The sequence below is a fragment of the Pseudophryne corroboree genome, chromosome 5 (assembly GCF_028390025.1).
Source record: "Pseudophryne corroboree isolate aPseCor3 chromosome 5, aPseCor3.hap2, whole genome shotgun sequence".
Classification (NCBI taxonomy): Eukaryota; Metazoa; Chordata; class Amphibia; order Anura; family Myobatrachidae; genus Pseudophryne; species Pseudophryne corroboree.
In genome coordinates this window covers 174,958,943-174,975,508 of record NC_086448.1, presented here as the reverse complement: position 1 = coordinate 174,975,508, position 16,566 = coordinate 174,958,943, and the positions used below count along the sequence as shown (strand labels likewise).

At 43.2% G+C, this 16,566-nt stretch overlaps 1 long non-coding RNA gene across 1 annotated transcript in view; it reads left to right on the top strand.

Moving 5' to 3' along the window:
- LOC134928895 (uncharacterized) overlaps positions 1–14,280 on the top strand; it is a 137,204-nt gene extending 122,924 nt beyond the window's left edge. The window contains exons 4-5 of the long non-coding RNA XR_010178105.1: positions 7,114–7,169; positions 14,098–14,280. This is a non-coding gene — a long non-coding RNA (uncharacterized LOC134928895). The remainder of the gene's footprint in view (positions 1–7,113; positions 7,170–14,097) is intronic.
- Positions 14,281–16,566: the final 2,286 nt, after the last annotated feature.

The window sequence follows — 16,566 nt, the reverse complement described above, 5'->3', positions numbered from 1 at the left end:
ATCCCGAAACTCCGGCTTTCCAGGAGATTGGAGGACTGTAGCCACCACAGGAGGGAAATCCTGGCCTGAGGTGACAGCCGAATCATCCGGTGCATCTGTAGATGTGATCCGGACCACTTGCTCAGGAGATCCAACTGAAATGTTCTGGCATGGAACCTCCTATACTGGATCGCCTCGTATGAGGCAACCATCTTTCCCAACAATCTTATGCAAAGATGGACAGACACTAGAGTAGGTCGGAGCACCATGCGGACCATCTCCTGAAGTGTTTTCGCCTTGTCCTCTGGTAGAAACACCTTCCGCGCCACAGTATCCAGCAACATCCCCAGAAACAGGAGCCTCTGAGTTGGCTCCAGGTGGGACTTCTGTAAGTTGAGGATCCACCCATGGTCTGACAGAAAATGGATGGTGCGTTTGATATGGAGCAACAAAAGCTCCCTGGATCGTCCCCTTTATCAGAAGATCGTCCAGATAAGGGACCACATTGACACCCTGGACCCGGAGTTGGAACATCATCTCTGCCATCACCTTCGTGAATACCCTCGAGGCTGTGGACAGGTCAAAGGGTAGTGCCTGGAATTGGAAGTGATTGTCCAGTAGGGCAAGCCGCAGGTACACCTGATAAGGCGACAAAATCGGAATATGGAGATAGGCGTCCTTGATATCCAAGGAGACAATAAAGTCCTGTTCTTCCAGGCCCGCAATCACTGCTCGCAGGGATTCCATTTTGAACACCTTCAAGTAAGGATTCAAGGATTTGAGATTCAAAATGGGTCTGACCGAAGCATCCGGTTTCAACACCACAAACCGGTTTGAGTAAAAACCCTATTCGCTTTGCGGTAGTGGTACTGGAACAATGATGTGGGACTAGACCAAGTTTCAGATTGCCTGTTGCAAAGTAACTTGCATATCCTCCAAAGCTGGTAAGGTTGATTTGAAAAATCATTCAGGGGAAGGGGGGGGTTAATAGTACTGTCGAACTCCAGCATGTAGCCCTGAGAAATGAGTTCTCTGACCCAGGTATCCTGGCAGGAAGTCTCCCAGATGCAGCTGAAGTGACGCAGTCGAGCTCCCACCTCGAGATCCCCTCAGGGTGTGTGGGCACCGTCGTGCAGAAGCCTTAGTGGAAACAGGACCGGTGGACTGTTCCTGAGAACTGGTGCTTGCAGGTTTTCTGGACTTACCTCTGGTGCCTCTAGTCACATTGGAGGCACCTCTGGCCTTAAATCAAAATCTGTGAGACCAAAAGGACTGGACAGACAGCCCCAGATAGGAGCGTCTCGCCGGCGGGGCCCCAGAGGGGAGAAACGTGGATTTCCCAGCCGTAACTTTGGAAATCCAGGTATCCCATTCGACCCCTAAAAGCCATTTCCCAGAAAAGGGGAGGGATTCCACACTACGTTTGGATTCTGCATCCACAATCCACTGACGCAACCACAAGGCCCTGCGCGCCAACACTGCCATGGCAAAAGTCCGAGCATTAATGTTCCCCATCTCCTTGAGTGAATCACAGAGGACACGTGTAGTGTCCTGAATGTGTTTTAGGAGTCACCATAGTAACTAAGGGCATATCTCCCGAGAGGTCCCCTTAATTTGAATGGCCCAGGAATGAATGGCTTGGGTCATCCAGCAACCCGCAGTGATTGGTCTTTGTGATATACCGGCTGCCGTGTATATAGACTTTAAGGTAGTTTCTATCTTCCTATCCCCAGGATCCTTCGTGGTAAAGGAGCCCAGGGCAGGCAGCACCGCCTTCTTAGACAGGCGAGTGACTGATACATCCACACCAGGGGGTTCCTCCCAAAATGTTCTACCTTCAGGAGCAAATTGGAAAGTGCGTAAAAACTTTTTGGACACTTGGAATTTTTTGTCTGGATTTTTCCAGGCTTATTTGAATAGGTCATCTAACTCTGTAGAGTCAGGGAAAGTGACATCAGGCTTGTTTTGCACAAAGAAAAACGACTGCTGTGACACAGCAACCTCTAGAGGGAGCTTTAACACGTCCCGTATAGCCAGAATTAGGGATTCAATACCCTGAACAGAATCAGGATCCCCACTAATGGGACCCACGTCATCCCCATCCTCCTGTATATCATCTGTATCAGAGAGCAGAGCAGGTAAACCACGCTTCTGTGGACCTGCATGAGAGGGGGGGGGGGCTGTACATCTGCCCTAGCAACTAAATCTGCAACAGTTTGTTGTAGTAGCTGAGTCTTCTGCACATTAGCAGTGAGCTGGGATGACCTATCTGACATCATAGTTTTAAGAGACCCTAACCAGTGGGGCTCTGGACCCTCTCCCCCAACCCCTTCACTGATCTGTGAATATTGACTGCATTGTTCACACTGAACAGAACCAGTAGATAATGGAGAATCTGGTGTGACATACACTGCAGTTTGTGTTTAACCATGTTTCACAGTAATCACAACATACACAGACAGTGATATTGCAAGCCTGCCCTACTGTATGTGAGAGGAGACACAGAAAGAGAGGACACCAGCACACCCTGAGCTGCACGGCCCCAGTGAGGCAGTCAGCTCATTCTAATACTGTAAACACTAACAATTGCTATCCTAAATAGGATTTATATAGTGTACATAAGTGGCTCTCCACCTTTGCTACACCCTGTACCAGATATCCAGCGTGTCTGAGGATCAGGAAGCGCTGTGTGTGCTGTCTGTGGCTGTAGTAAGCAGAGGAAGGCGCCAAAATGCCTCAGGTCCTGCTCTGGGGTAGCTCCACCCCCTCCAATGGTGCCAGAGATACCTAATAGTATTATACTGGAAAAGTCTCCGTTTTTGCTCAAAACCTCACAAGTGCTTAGTCAAGCGTTTGTGCCAGTTTCCACATGGGGTATCTTAGCGGGACCCCCTTGAGAGGGTTCCGTAAGCCACGCCCGTGGTCAGCCGCACTTTGAACCAGGGGACCCTCCTAGCGGGGCTCACGGTTTGTACTCACCACCGATGTCTGAGCCCTCCCTTACCTTCTCCACCTTTGAGGTCCACACTATCCGCCTCTTCTACCCCATTCACCTCCTTGTGGCAGTGATCTACCGCCCCCTGGCTACTGTTCACCTTTCCTTGACAACTTTGCTGCCTGGCTTTCCCACTTTCTCTCCTCCGACCTCCCCTCTGTCATCCTCGGTGACTTTAACATCCTTATTGACATCACTAATGCTGCTTCCACTAATCTTCTCGCCCTTTCCACCTCCTTTGGACTTTCTCAATGGACCTTCACCCCTACTCACAATCTCGGCCACTCCCTCGACCTTGTCTTCACCCACCGATGTGATCTCTCTGATTTCTCAAACTCTTCCTTCCCTCTCTCTGACCACCATCTGCTTTCTTTCTCCCTCTCATCCTCCTTCCTCCTCTCCACGCCCAGACCCACCACCACCAGACGCAATCTCGGGTCTCTCGACCCCTTTCATGTCCTCCCTCGAGACTTTCCTATCTCCTCTTTCCACTATAACTTGTCCCAACCAGGCAGCCTCCTTCTATAACTCTTCCCTAACCGCTGCTCTCGACTCTGTGGCCCCCCTCCAAACCCCAACCCTGGCACACCAAACTAACATGTTTCTTACAAAAATGCTCACGCTCCGCTAAACGCTCCGGGAGGAAATCTCACTCTCTGCCGGACTTCCTCCATTTCAAGTTTATTCTCTCCTCCTACAGCTCTGCTCTTTCCCTCGCCAAGCAATCCTTTTTCCAAGCACTCATCTCTTCTCAGTCCTCCTGTCCACACCTTCTCTTTAAAACTTTCAACACTCTCCTTCGCCCCCCTCCTCCCTCACTGCCACTGACTTTGCCTCCTTCATCTCCAAAATTAAGGATATCCAACATGACATTTCCCGCCGTCACCCCTCTGCTACCCCCCTGCCCCCTTTATCCCTCCCCTCCATCAATCCCACCCTGTCCTCCTTCCGTCCCACTTCAGAAAAGTCTACTCCCTCATCTTATCCTCCCCCCCTCCACATGCACCCTGGACCCCCTTCCCTCCCGTCTTCTCCGCTCCCTCTCCCCCACTGCCTGCTCCCACCGTGCTCACCTCTTTAACCTGTCCCTCTCTACCGGCATCTTCCCCTCGCCATTCAAACATGCTCTGGTCTCACCTATTCTCAAAAAACCCAACCTCGACCCCTCATCACCAACTAACTACCACCCCATCTCTCTTCTCCCTTTCGCCTCCAAATTACTTGAACGACTAGTCTACAGCCGTCTCACAAGCTACCTCTCTGACCACTCCATCCTCGATCCACTACAATCTGGCTTTCGCCCACTCCACTCAACTGAGACTGCCCTGGTGAAAGTCACCAATGACCTGCTTTCAGCCAAATCCAGGGGCCACTTCTCTCTGCTCATCCTTCTGGACCTCTCTGCTGCCTTTGACACCGTAGATCATCCTCTCCTCCTCCGCACACTCCAAAACGCTGGCCTCTCTAGCACTGTCCTTGACTGGTTTTCTTCTTACCTAACCGCTCCTTCTCTGTGTCTGCCTCCAGCACCACCTCACACCCTTCCTGTTGGTGTCCCTCAGGGTTCTGTCCTTGGACCCCTTCTGTTCTCCCTGTACACCTCTTCCCTGTGTGCGCTCATTAACTCATTTGGCCTTCAATACCACCTCTATGCCGATGACACACAACTCTACCTCTCATCTCCTGATCTGTCCTCCTAGCTGCCTCTCCGCAATCTCCTCCTGGATGTCTGAACACTCTCTAAAGCTCAACATGGACAAAACTGAACTCATCATGTTCTCCCCATCCAGAGCAACACCCCCGACCAATATCTCCATCATTGTTGACAACACCACCATCTGCCCCGTTCCCCAACTCCGCTGCTTGGGCGTCACTCTCGACTCCTCCCTCTCCTTTGCACCCCACATCCAAGCTCTGGCACAATCCTGTCGTTTCCAGCTACGCAACAATGCTCGTATCAGGCCATATCCCTCCCAGTGTGCAACTAAACTCATCATCCACTCACTGGTCATCTCACGACTTGACTACTGCAATGTTCTCCTCACTAGCCTCGCTTGCTCCCCTCCAATCTGTCCTGAACTCCGCAGCTAGGCTAATCTTCCTCTCCCGCCGCACTACATCTGCCACTCCCCTTCGACAAAATCTACACTGGCTCCCATTCCCCTACAGAATCCTCTTCAAACTCCTCACCCTCACATACAAGGCCATCTCTAATTCCACTGCTCCCTTCATGCTCCCTCCCGCCCCCTACGGTCGACTAATGACCGTCGCCTCTCCACCGCCCTGGTCACTGCTTTCCATGCACGAGTTCAGGATGTTGCCCGTGCTGCACCCCTTCAGTGGAAGGCACTCCCCCGCTCCATTAGACTCTCCCCGACCTTGCAAAGCTTCAAATGGGCACTAAAAACCCACCTATTCATCAAAGCATACCCTCCCGATGCATAACCCAGTGCTGAAGCCGCGCCTCCACCCCCCTGCTTCATGTCGAGAACACCTCAGCTTTGCTTGCATACTGCCATCTGGCTACCTCCCACTTGCCTGCACCTCTTGTCATCTGTCTGTCGCCCCTCCCCACTAGATTGTCAGCTCTTCAGAGCAGGGCCCTCTTTCCTCTTGTTAACTAAGCCCTCGTCTCGACACATTTCACTCGCAGCTCTCCCCTACTCAATGACCATCTTTATCCTGCTAGTAAAGGCTCATCTCCATCTATGGCCACCAGCCTCTAGTAATACGATGATCACTCCATCAATACTTACATCTTAGCTGTATTATGTCTTGAGAACGTGTGGTGCTCTGTTACCTGTACTCTATTTCTGTTATTTATTTACTGTAATGCTATGTTTTGTCTCCCTGTACTGTCCTTTGTACGGCGCTGCGAAACACATGTGGCGCCTTATAAATAAAATATAATAATAATAATGTCACCTTCAGGCAACGTTAGAGGTGTGCGGCATGCTGCTGCTGTGACAGCCAAGGCGCAGAGTCCCACTGAACAACCCCTCAGGACGGTGGTCCTGCAGCAGGGAAGCAGTTCTGCACCTCGTAAGGTCGGTAACCGCCCCTCCCCTTAACTCCCACAGTGCAGGTATGCTGTTGCTCAGACAGCATACCGAAAATAACAAACAGAAAACAAAAAAATGAAGAAAATCTCTGGAGCTCAGAGATGTGCATCCTCTCCTGAGGGCACTTTTTTTTCTAAAAATCTGCCTGTGGAAGCGGACATAGAGGGGAGGAGCCAGCAGACCCAGTTGAAGAAATTTAAAGTGCACTGGCTCCTTTGGACTCCGTCTATACCCAATCGTACTAGATTTCCCCAATATCCCTTATGGATACTAGAGAAATAAGCTATTTACACTTCTATTTTTCAAATCATTCTTACTTTGCAGCATTTTATTCACAAATTTCGGTCCTGGAGTGGACCTTTTTGAAGACCAGTTGTACAGCAATCAGGATCACAATAATTTGTTGATATGGTCCAGAGTGACAAAAGATCACCATATCACAGACAATGTGTTGAAAATACAGATATGTACTCCAAAAGAGGACAATGAAAATTATGGGCCATTTGGTAAAACTGTTGAAGGTGCAATGCAGAGAAACATGTAATCCATCCCCTTCTCTGCTTCCAGGTCTGTAGTGTGGGTGAGGAAAACCATGTGAAACAGTGTCCGATTGTGTGTCTATTACACTTTTGGACTGGCTCAGGTGTATATTGACCGTAGTGAGTGTAGAATCTTAACTTCTCAATGTTCTATAAAACTATAATAACTGTACCATGCCATGAATTATTAACTGTTTAAGGTATATCAAATGTATACTCTGCTGAAATGATGAATTTAATACTGGTGATCGGGACTAATCCAATAATATTTCCAATTCACCCTCATGATTTTAATATATAGTGTGGACACATTTATGTTCATGAAAAAATTCAGTACATTAAAAAAAAAAGTTTGGAGATGTATTCAGTAGTATCGTTATGTCAGCTTCAAAATGCATATTTGACAAAACCCTATAGGGCTAATAGATAGAGCAGCTAACACAAAAAACTGCAAGCCCAGTAAAACGTATGTCCAACATAATCTGCAAATAGTTTATTCTTCAATTAAGTGAAAATCTATTTTTTTTTCTCTTTCCAGGTATTAACATGGCACCGGGCATAGAAACAAAACAAACCTTATACAACATAATGACGGTAAAGTAAAATATTTTGAACTAAAGTAGATTTGACAATTACAGACAAGGGGGAAGAGTGGCGAGGTCATGACTGTGCAGAGGAATGGTATAGGTCCACACAATATTTACTGAAAGTGCCCTATGAGAAGAGACAACACCAAATGATTCACAGGGGCAGTTGAGTTAGAGCAAGCTATCCAACACTTTTGCTGTTCTCTATAACGCAAAACCCTGAGAACGGTGTCTGTGTGTCCATCACAGAAGCTGGGAATGATACTGGCCTTTACTGAAGAACCAGACCTGACCAAATAGGCAGCATTTTTCAATGAGGTAGATTATTTCTTCTGTGGGAGAAAGCGAGTACTTTCCCAGTTTTTGGTCAGTACGCTTTTGGAGATTATATATATATATATATATATATATATATATATATATATATATATATATATATATATATATATATATATATATATATATATAAAAATAAATATGGGGATTCCAAAGAAACAGAAATATGTACTTTTTCCACAACTAATAACGGTTAAAAAAAACCAAATGTATTCATAAGAGCAAACTTGATATAAAATGACTTACAGTCTCTGTATTAAACAGCGCTATTTATGGTCCACAATGTACAATGATATCCAATTTTGGCATCAAAGCGATGACAATGTAGATGATGGCAATAAAACGAAGATTCTGATAGCAATTCAGATCAGCATGAAAACCCAATGCGTTTCGTCCATAGGACTTCTTCTGGGGTCTTATATCAATGCAAAATTATACAGTCCTATGGTTAATATGAGGGTTTCTATAAATCATGTGAAAGATGTTCACAACAAATGCAGTATGGAAATGTCAATGCCAGCAAATCACTTCAATGTCACAAACCATGCAAAAATCATTCACAGTGGATGGTTGCACATAAAAGGCTTGCTACAGCCATATAGCGTCCAAAACAGTTTTGATGCCAAAATTGGATATCATTGTACATTGTGGACTATAAACAGCACTGTCTAATATAGAGACTATTAGTCATTTTATGTCAAGTTTGCTCTTATGAATACATTTGTATTATTTTTACTGCTATTATTGGCGGAAAAAGTACATCTTTCTGTTTATACTAGCTCCATTTGGAATCCCCCATATTTGTATCTTTTTCACATTGTACCCTGTCTAACAGGGAGTACTTTCCTAGAGGTGTAGCTCAATCCATCAGCGCAGAGTAAGGATATATATATATATATATCTTCCCTTTCTACTGATTTATTGTCTAGATGAAAGTAGGGAGAGTACGGACTGGTAAGAGCAAGTTCCAAATATCAAACAGTGATGGGGGCAATGCACAAGTGGAAGGTCTATGATTTTTGTGCGAGACCCAAAGACAAGAGATAATATGTGTATAAAATTAGCATCAATATAGACAAGAGACCAGAACAGGAGGTAGTCACAATTTGCGAGAGAGGAGCCAGTAAGTAGTACAAAAGTTATATCAGGAAAAACTCACTAGGTATAGATTTTTTTTAGCAGATAGAATAATCTGGCAGGCCTGTTTTAGATAAGTACTATATATATATATATATATATATATATATATATATATATATATATATATATATATATCAGACGTTAGGTCCACACTCACGTTTTTCGAGTTTCTTGCTGGGGTGCCTTCCAAAACTGGGGATCTTATACAGAGTCACCAGTGGATTGCATAAACGAAGAGAAATGGGAGCACTCACCAGTCTTCATTATAGCAGTAATTTATTTGGAATTCATGTCAGACAGAGCATCGACGTTTCGGTCCTCACTTGGACCTTTGTCAGGATAATTATACAGTGGAACGGACAGACATATATACCCAGTGTATGCCCACCCACTACTAAATAAAAACCAATCACAGTGAGATACATATTAACCATTTAAAAACACACATGAGTGGGTGGTCGGATTACAGCACTTGTCATATCACCATCGCACATGCATACACACCTTTAACCACGGATGTCCTCCCTGTGTCCAGCGCAACCTCATGCTGAATGGCGTGCGTTCCACCGCCGCCATCAGCTGCTCATTGGGACCCAGAGCGCCGGGGACTCAGTACACGGCTGCGTCTCCCTCCGGCAACGTCACTTCCTGTCTGTGGAACGCATATCCGCTCCCGATCCCGGAAGCGTATGCGTTCCACTGCGCACCAATACATATGTGGGCACTGTATGTGTGCTGAATTAACAGCATCACAGTGAATTCCATATCAGCGCTAGTGAATGGATAAATAAGGATACTGAATATTAAATCAATATCCGTAATGGTTCTCAAAAGATTGTTTTTATGAGGGGACACAGGGAATACATATCTCCATAGTATCCGGGTGTATATACTCATGCCTAATACAAAAATAATAATAAATAGGAAACCTATTCCATAACATTAATGTGCATATAAATAAATTATGCATAGATCCATATTAAAAAAAACATGGATCCATGCATAGATACCATACATATATCTTAACCCAATAGTGGACAACAATCCCTAAGAGAAATAAGAGAAAATAGTCATTAAAAAAGGCTATAAACCCTCACGGAAGCGGACCTATTGCACAACCCCAAAGAAAAAGAAGGGGAAGGGAAAAAACATCAAAAAAGAGCATATAAAGTATGAAAAATGAGTCCAGAGTAAAAAATAAAAAATATCATATTAAGTTTAGCAGTTCCTTGTCAGTTCAAGAACACACTGTATTGAATGCCATCATTCAGGCCTTTTGGTCGTGTGGTGTCCAGTCGATAAATCCAACCCGCTTCACATTTTAGAAGCATTTTACCACGGTCACCGCCCCTCCTCGGCTGGTCCACTCGGTCAATAATCATGCTCCTCAATGATGCTAATGAGTGACGAGCTTCCACAAAGTGTCTAGCAACTGGCTTATCAGAGCTTCCACTCTCCAGTGCAGACCTGATTGATAAGCGGTGATTCGCCATCCTTTCTCGGAATGGGCGTATTGTTTTTCCCACATACATTAAGGAACAGGGGCATATAAGAATATATATCACAAAGTCGGTGGTACATGTCACCCTGTGTCGTATATATATCTTCTTTCCGGTATGGGGATGGTGGAAGAATTCACCAGTCATCATGCTCCTGCATGTTGTGCAATTAATGCATCTATAGCAACCCATCTTTCTAGGTTGTAGCCACATCACTGGAGGTTTTGGAGATGCTCTGTCTGGTTGCATGAGAATGTCTTTCAAATTTTGTGCTCGTCTAAAACTCATCAATGGCTTATCTGGTAGTTTCTTAGTCAGCATCGGATCAGTCTGGACTACGGGCCAGACCTCCCTAAGGGCCTTCCGTATACTTGGACCAGCTGTGTCAAATGTGGCGGTGACCACAAAAGGATTTATGACCTTACGTTTATTATTATTTCCTGTACGGAAAATTCTTTTTGCTTTGTTAAGACACCTGTTAATAATTTGTAGACTGTAGCCACGAACCAAAAACCGATTCTTCATTTCCATAAGTTGAATTTCAGCCATCTCTTCATCAGAGTTGTTGCGTAAAACTCTCAAAAATTGAGAGATCGGTAAGTTTTGTTTTAAAGGGCCAGGGTGATGGCTCCCAAAGTGCAATAAGGTATTTCGGTCCGTAGTCTTCCTGAATAGTTTATAGCCATAACCCAGTTCAGTGGCATAGACACTTACGTCTAAAAAGTCAATAGTCTCCCTATGGTACTGCATAGTAAAGCGAATAGGAGAATCTAGATGATTCAGATGCTGTACCATAGCTAATAGGGACTCTTCTGAAGAAGTCCAAATCAAAAATATATCGTCGATAAAACGACGATAAAAGGCGATACTATCCCCAAACGGCGGGATGATGTTTTCATTTTCATAAGCATCCATGAATAAATTTGCGTAAGAAGGTGCTATATTACTACCCATCGCGGTACCAGCCGTCTGGAGATAGTATCGCCCTTGAAAAGAAAAATAATTGTTAACCAGAGTCAATCTGAGTAACTCAATGAGGAAGTCAATGGGGGGCATCCCTCTATGTTTATCCATCAAAGCTCGTTTGATTGTCTCTATACCCGCTCCATGTGGGATTACGGTATAGAGAGAGGTGACGTCCATGGTGACCAGGATATTCTGTGACTCATGAGGCATTAATTTCAATAATCTTAAAAAATCATCCGTGTCTCGCACATAGCTTTTAGTCTGTTTAACACAAGTCTGTAGAAAACTATCTACAAACTGTGCTATTGGTGAAAATAATGAGTTGCGTGCCAAGATTATAGGCCGGCCCGGAGGCTTGTCCAGTGTTTTATGAATTTTAGGTAATAGGTAAAGAATTGGACAGATTGGAAATTCCGTCTTGAGGAATGCCAAAATGTCCTCATCTATCCAATTATTATTCAAAGCATTTTGTAGCAATGAGTCCAATTGATTTTTAAAGGGTATAGTGGGATCACATGTAAGAAGTCTATATGTTTCCCGGTCGGCTAACTGTCTATGCGCTTCTGCCTCATAGTCACAGGTATCCAAAATCACCACAGCGCCACCTTTATCAGCCGGTCTCACAGTAATAAGTGAATTGTTCTTAATTTCACCTATAGCCTTCCTCTCTAGAGGACTCAGATTATATCTGATTCTTGTCTGAATTTTCATAGAGTCCCTTATGCTATGGTCCAGCATCCGCGTAAAGGTTTTGATACTCGGGTTGTATGATTGGGGGTCATAAGTGCTCTTTTTCTTAAAGGTACTGATCTCCATTGGTAATGGATCAGTTTGCTGAAATTTCTCCGCTAATCTTATCTTACGACTCAGTTTATACTTATCAACAGACCAACCAAAGTCATTAAATTTCGGAGTTGGGATGAAACTCAGTCCCTTAGATAATAAACTCCTCTCGGCCTCAGTAAGTTTATGAGTCGACAAGTTTATCACTGACCCTTCTGATTCTTGTTCTGTTTCTTTTTCTCTTTTGTACTTGCCCCGCCTGAGGTGGGGCCTTCTGCGTTTAAAGGCTGCCCCCCTGGTTTGGCTCGAGTACTAGCACGTGGGAGAGGTGGTTTAATACTAGCTTGAGAATCAGAGGAGTCTCTTTCCGAAGATGAGATACTATCAAATTGAGCTTGATTTTGTCTGTATCTAGTATTCCTAAATCTGTATGAGGAGGATTGTTCATTTCCCGTAAGCCATCTATAGACCCTGTGATCTTTATAATCTCGATCAACCTTCTCTAATTTTGTTCTTTTAAAGGTAACTAATTCTTTTCGATATTTATCTATTTGTTGTTTCAATTTAGTTACCCATTGTTGTGATAGATCACCTTGAAGGGTCTCAATGGCTTTTGGTTTACATAAAGCTAACTCACCCCTCACCTTTTTCAAATCTGCTCCCACCTCCTCAATAACAAGTAGGAGTAAATCAAAGGAGCATTTGTTGAGAATTGAACACCATTTACTACAGAATACTGGATTACTTCTGCCAATTGTAGGCACATTCTTAAGGCGAAAGCCCCGTGGAATTTGCTTTTTTCTGTAATAATCGGACAAGAATTGTCCATGCAGGAGAAGATCTATCTCTCTCTTTTCTAAATTCAGCAACTTATGGTAGGTGTCTATAGCACTTTCTGCTGGTAGACCCCCAAAGTCACCAGCGTAACTATGAAAGAAAACCTTGTCCCCACACAGCGGGGCGGCAGCGTGAGCTGACCGCCCCGACCAACATACCTGGACTCCTGTGGTGAGGCTCCGACGGGGCTTCTCTGTAAGCACCGGCAAGCCTTTCTGCAGGATGTCTGTCTGGCTGTGAGGGTGCTCTTTTATTGAGGACCGACACGCCACAGCTGCTTGTAGCAGCTTGCACTATCCCTGACCCTGCCTTTTGGAAGGGGGAAAGGGATGTGTATGAAAAAAGAAAAAATATTAACAAAAAAATAAAAATATTCAAAATAATTGTGGACTAAGCCACAGAACCTGTTGCTACTTGAGCACAGAAAAAACACTGAGGTACTCTGGGATATGGAGGGGTGGAGTGTTCTAAATTTACATATTCAGTGCCCTGTTCCTATGGAGGCCGTCCATATCCCAAGAGTACACCAGTGACCCCTAGTGGATGAAAAAGAAATAAAATTTACTCTGCCATTTGAAGTTAGTAGTAGTAAGCATTCCTTGTCCTGAAGGGTAGCATGAATATAGACTTACAGTAAGTTATTTTGTAGTTTTAGATCTCACCATAGCAATGCATAATTTTCTACAGGCAAGGCGAATCTCATAGGATTCAAGATATCAATATATTATTGGCATATCAAGATATAGCTTAGTCAGTAGGGCCCACCCACATTCCTTGAGACTTAGGAGACAGTAGGATGCGAGAGGGGAGCGTGGTTTGGTGTTCATTCACCAGGGTGAAAATTGATGGTGGTGGTTGGGGAGGGTGTTAACAAGTAGCCTTGCCTGTGCAAATCGATTTTTTTTTAAATGTTCCCAATATTTGTCATCTAATTGCTCTGTTAACAAAAAGCAGATTTCACTCCTAAAAGAATAGACCACAATTAAAAATACACAGAAAAGCGGAGTAAAAAAATATTTTATTTCTTATATAAAAAAACAAAAATATCAGCAGAGAAAATACAAAGCTGGATATAAAATGTACAATTTTATCTTTCAATTAAATAATAAACACGTTAAATATAATTTAGTATTTTATTGTAAAATATAAAACTTTTATAAAATGTATCATGTACAACTCGTAGAAAAAAGGACAGTAACATGCTTGTGTAGCAGCATTCAATTCGTTAGTGTAGAAAGAATGTACTAATGTGCAAAAAAAATTGAGGACCATTGCAGATAGAAACGAAAGTTTAGTAGCATATTTTCTTGGGAATATCAACAAATAAACAATTTACATTTAAATCATTTAACTGGTGTAAACTTTCATTTTTAGGTTAGGAAGGATCACATTCAGAATTGGTTTAAAAATGGACTTCAACACAGATTCATTGTTGCCCGTGTGGAATTGAAATAAAAAAACAAACAAACCCCCCCCCCCCCCCCCCACCAGGGTGATGTTGACTGCAGTAGGATGACGAAAAACAGATCTGTTCAGCCAGTCACCTGTAAACAAACACTGTAACATTAATAAACAGTTAGCATTTTCTGTCAGCAGCTGTGAAATAAAAATTGTTAGATGGAAGAAGGAAGTTATTTTCTGCTTTACAACAGGAGTCCCATTTGCCTCACTCAAAATGATTTCAAAGATGAACGCCATGGGTAAAAGGAAGCTCTGAGACATAAGCACTGTAAAAGGGAAGAGGAGGAAATAAACCTGCTGGGAAAAGGTGTTTTAGTAGTGTCTTCATGTAACCAATGCTGTAAAAAACCATTAAAAAGTTCAATTAGAATTCTAAAATATTAATTATCAAACCTAATCAAAGTATCTTGTCAAATAAGATGGAATAGAATCATTATGGTTAGTAAGGTCATTTGCAGTAGAAACATTTAAAAATAGCAATTAAAAGTGGACGCACTGATTATGTTGTAACCTAATCATTACCCTACATACCTGTGGAACCAACATCTTTCGTAGACTCTCACAATGTTAAATGCCTATTATAATCTTGTGTAAAATTACAAAGGCGATCCAAAAAAAAAAAAAAAAAATGTAGTTCAAAACTAAAATGATCCTTCCCAACCATATTATACCTGAGTTCAAAAGAATACAAAAGGATCCAATCTGAATCAAACTTGTAGATGAGATACCATCTTGTAAATGCATCACGAACAAAGTCCTAATATCTGAACATATAATTAGGGAGGTGATCACATTACAGAACAAATCCATAGGATTAAAATACATATTACAACTAACCCGCAACTGGATTTCCATTCACATTAAAGTGTTAAAAGTATATTTTAGGATACAAAAATTGTAAAAATAAAACAACTGATATAAAACCTGCCATGAAAGAAAATTTGGTTACGTAAAACATCTTGTAGGGCATATATATATATATATATATATATATATATATATATATATATATATATATATATATATATTTATTTATTACTTAAAGATAAAGTTTAAGTGACATTTTTGGTGCACAGAAAAAGATGCTCCAAAATTTCAAATCCGCAAATTGATAAAATGATTTGCAAATATTGCATTTAATTTACAGTCTGAAATGATTCTGTGTATTAATGTAACTGCATTATGATCTATCAGCCTGCAACATTACAAGTTACCGGTGTTTGCGAATTGCAGAACCATAGTTAAATACATTAATAAAATAGCTATCGGTTTACCATATTTGATTGTAGCAAACTGAGGGAGTATAGGTTATTTACATTAAAACTCCCTTATATGAATGTGCTCGAAATTGGAGCTCACAAGATAGGTTAAGCTGCCTGCACATGAAGTGTTTCTGTTGTACAACTTAGGGGTGTATTCAATAGATGTCAGATCCTTTCCGGCGGAAAGGATCAGACATCTCCGTATTCAATGGGCGACTTATTAAAGTCGGATTGACATTGTTGAAACCGGTCTGCTTTGACAGCGGAATCCGACAAAACACGTGGTCCGCGTCTAACCCGCCGATCCACGCGTTTTCCAACAAGTTGGAATTGCCGACTTGTCGGGAAAAAAGCAGCCCCATTGAATAGGTCGGAACAAGACGGCAGTTTCAGACTACAATTTAATAACCCCCTTAGGCATTTCCAACCAAATTATTAAAAATAAGAATTTACTTACCGATAATTCTATTTCTCATAGTCCGTAGTGGATGCTGGGACTCCGTAAGGACCATGGGGAATAGCGGCTCCGCAGGAGACTGGGCACAAAAGTAAAAGCTTGAACTAGCTGGTGTGCACTGGCTCCTCCCCCTATGACCCTCCTCCAAGCCTCAGGATACTGTGCCCGGACGAGCGTACATAATAAGGAAGGATATTGAATCCCGGGTAAGACTCATACCAGCCACACCAATCACACCGTACAACCTGTGATCTGAACCCAGTTAACAGTATGATAAACGAAGGAGCCTCTGAAAAGATGGCTCACAACAATAATAACCCGAATTTTGTAACAATAACTATATACAAGTATTGCAGACAATCCGCACTTGGGATGGGCGCCCAGCATCCACTACGGACTATGAGAAATAGAATTATCGGTAAGTAAATTCTTATTTTCTCTAACGTCCTAAGTGGATGCTGGGACTCCGTAAGGACCATGGGGATTATACCAAAGCTCCCAAACGGGCGGGAGAGTGCGGATGACTCTGCAGCACCGAATGAGAGAACTCCAGGTCCTCCTCAGCCAGGGTATCAAATTTGTAGAATTTAGCAAACGTGTTTGCCCCTGACCAAGTAGCTGCTCGGCAAAGTTGTAAAGCCGAGACCCCTCGGGCAGCCGCCC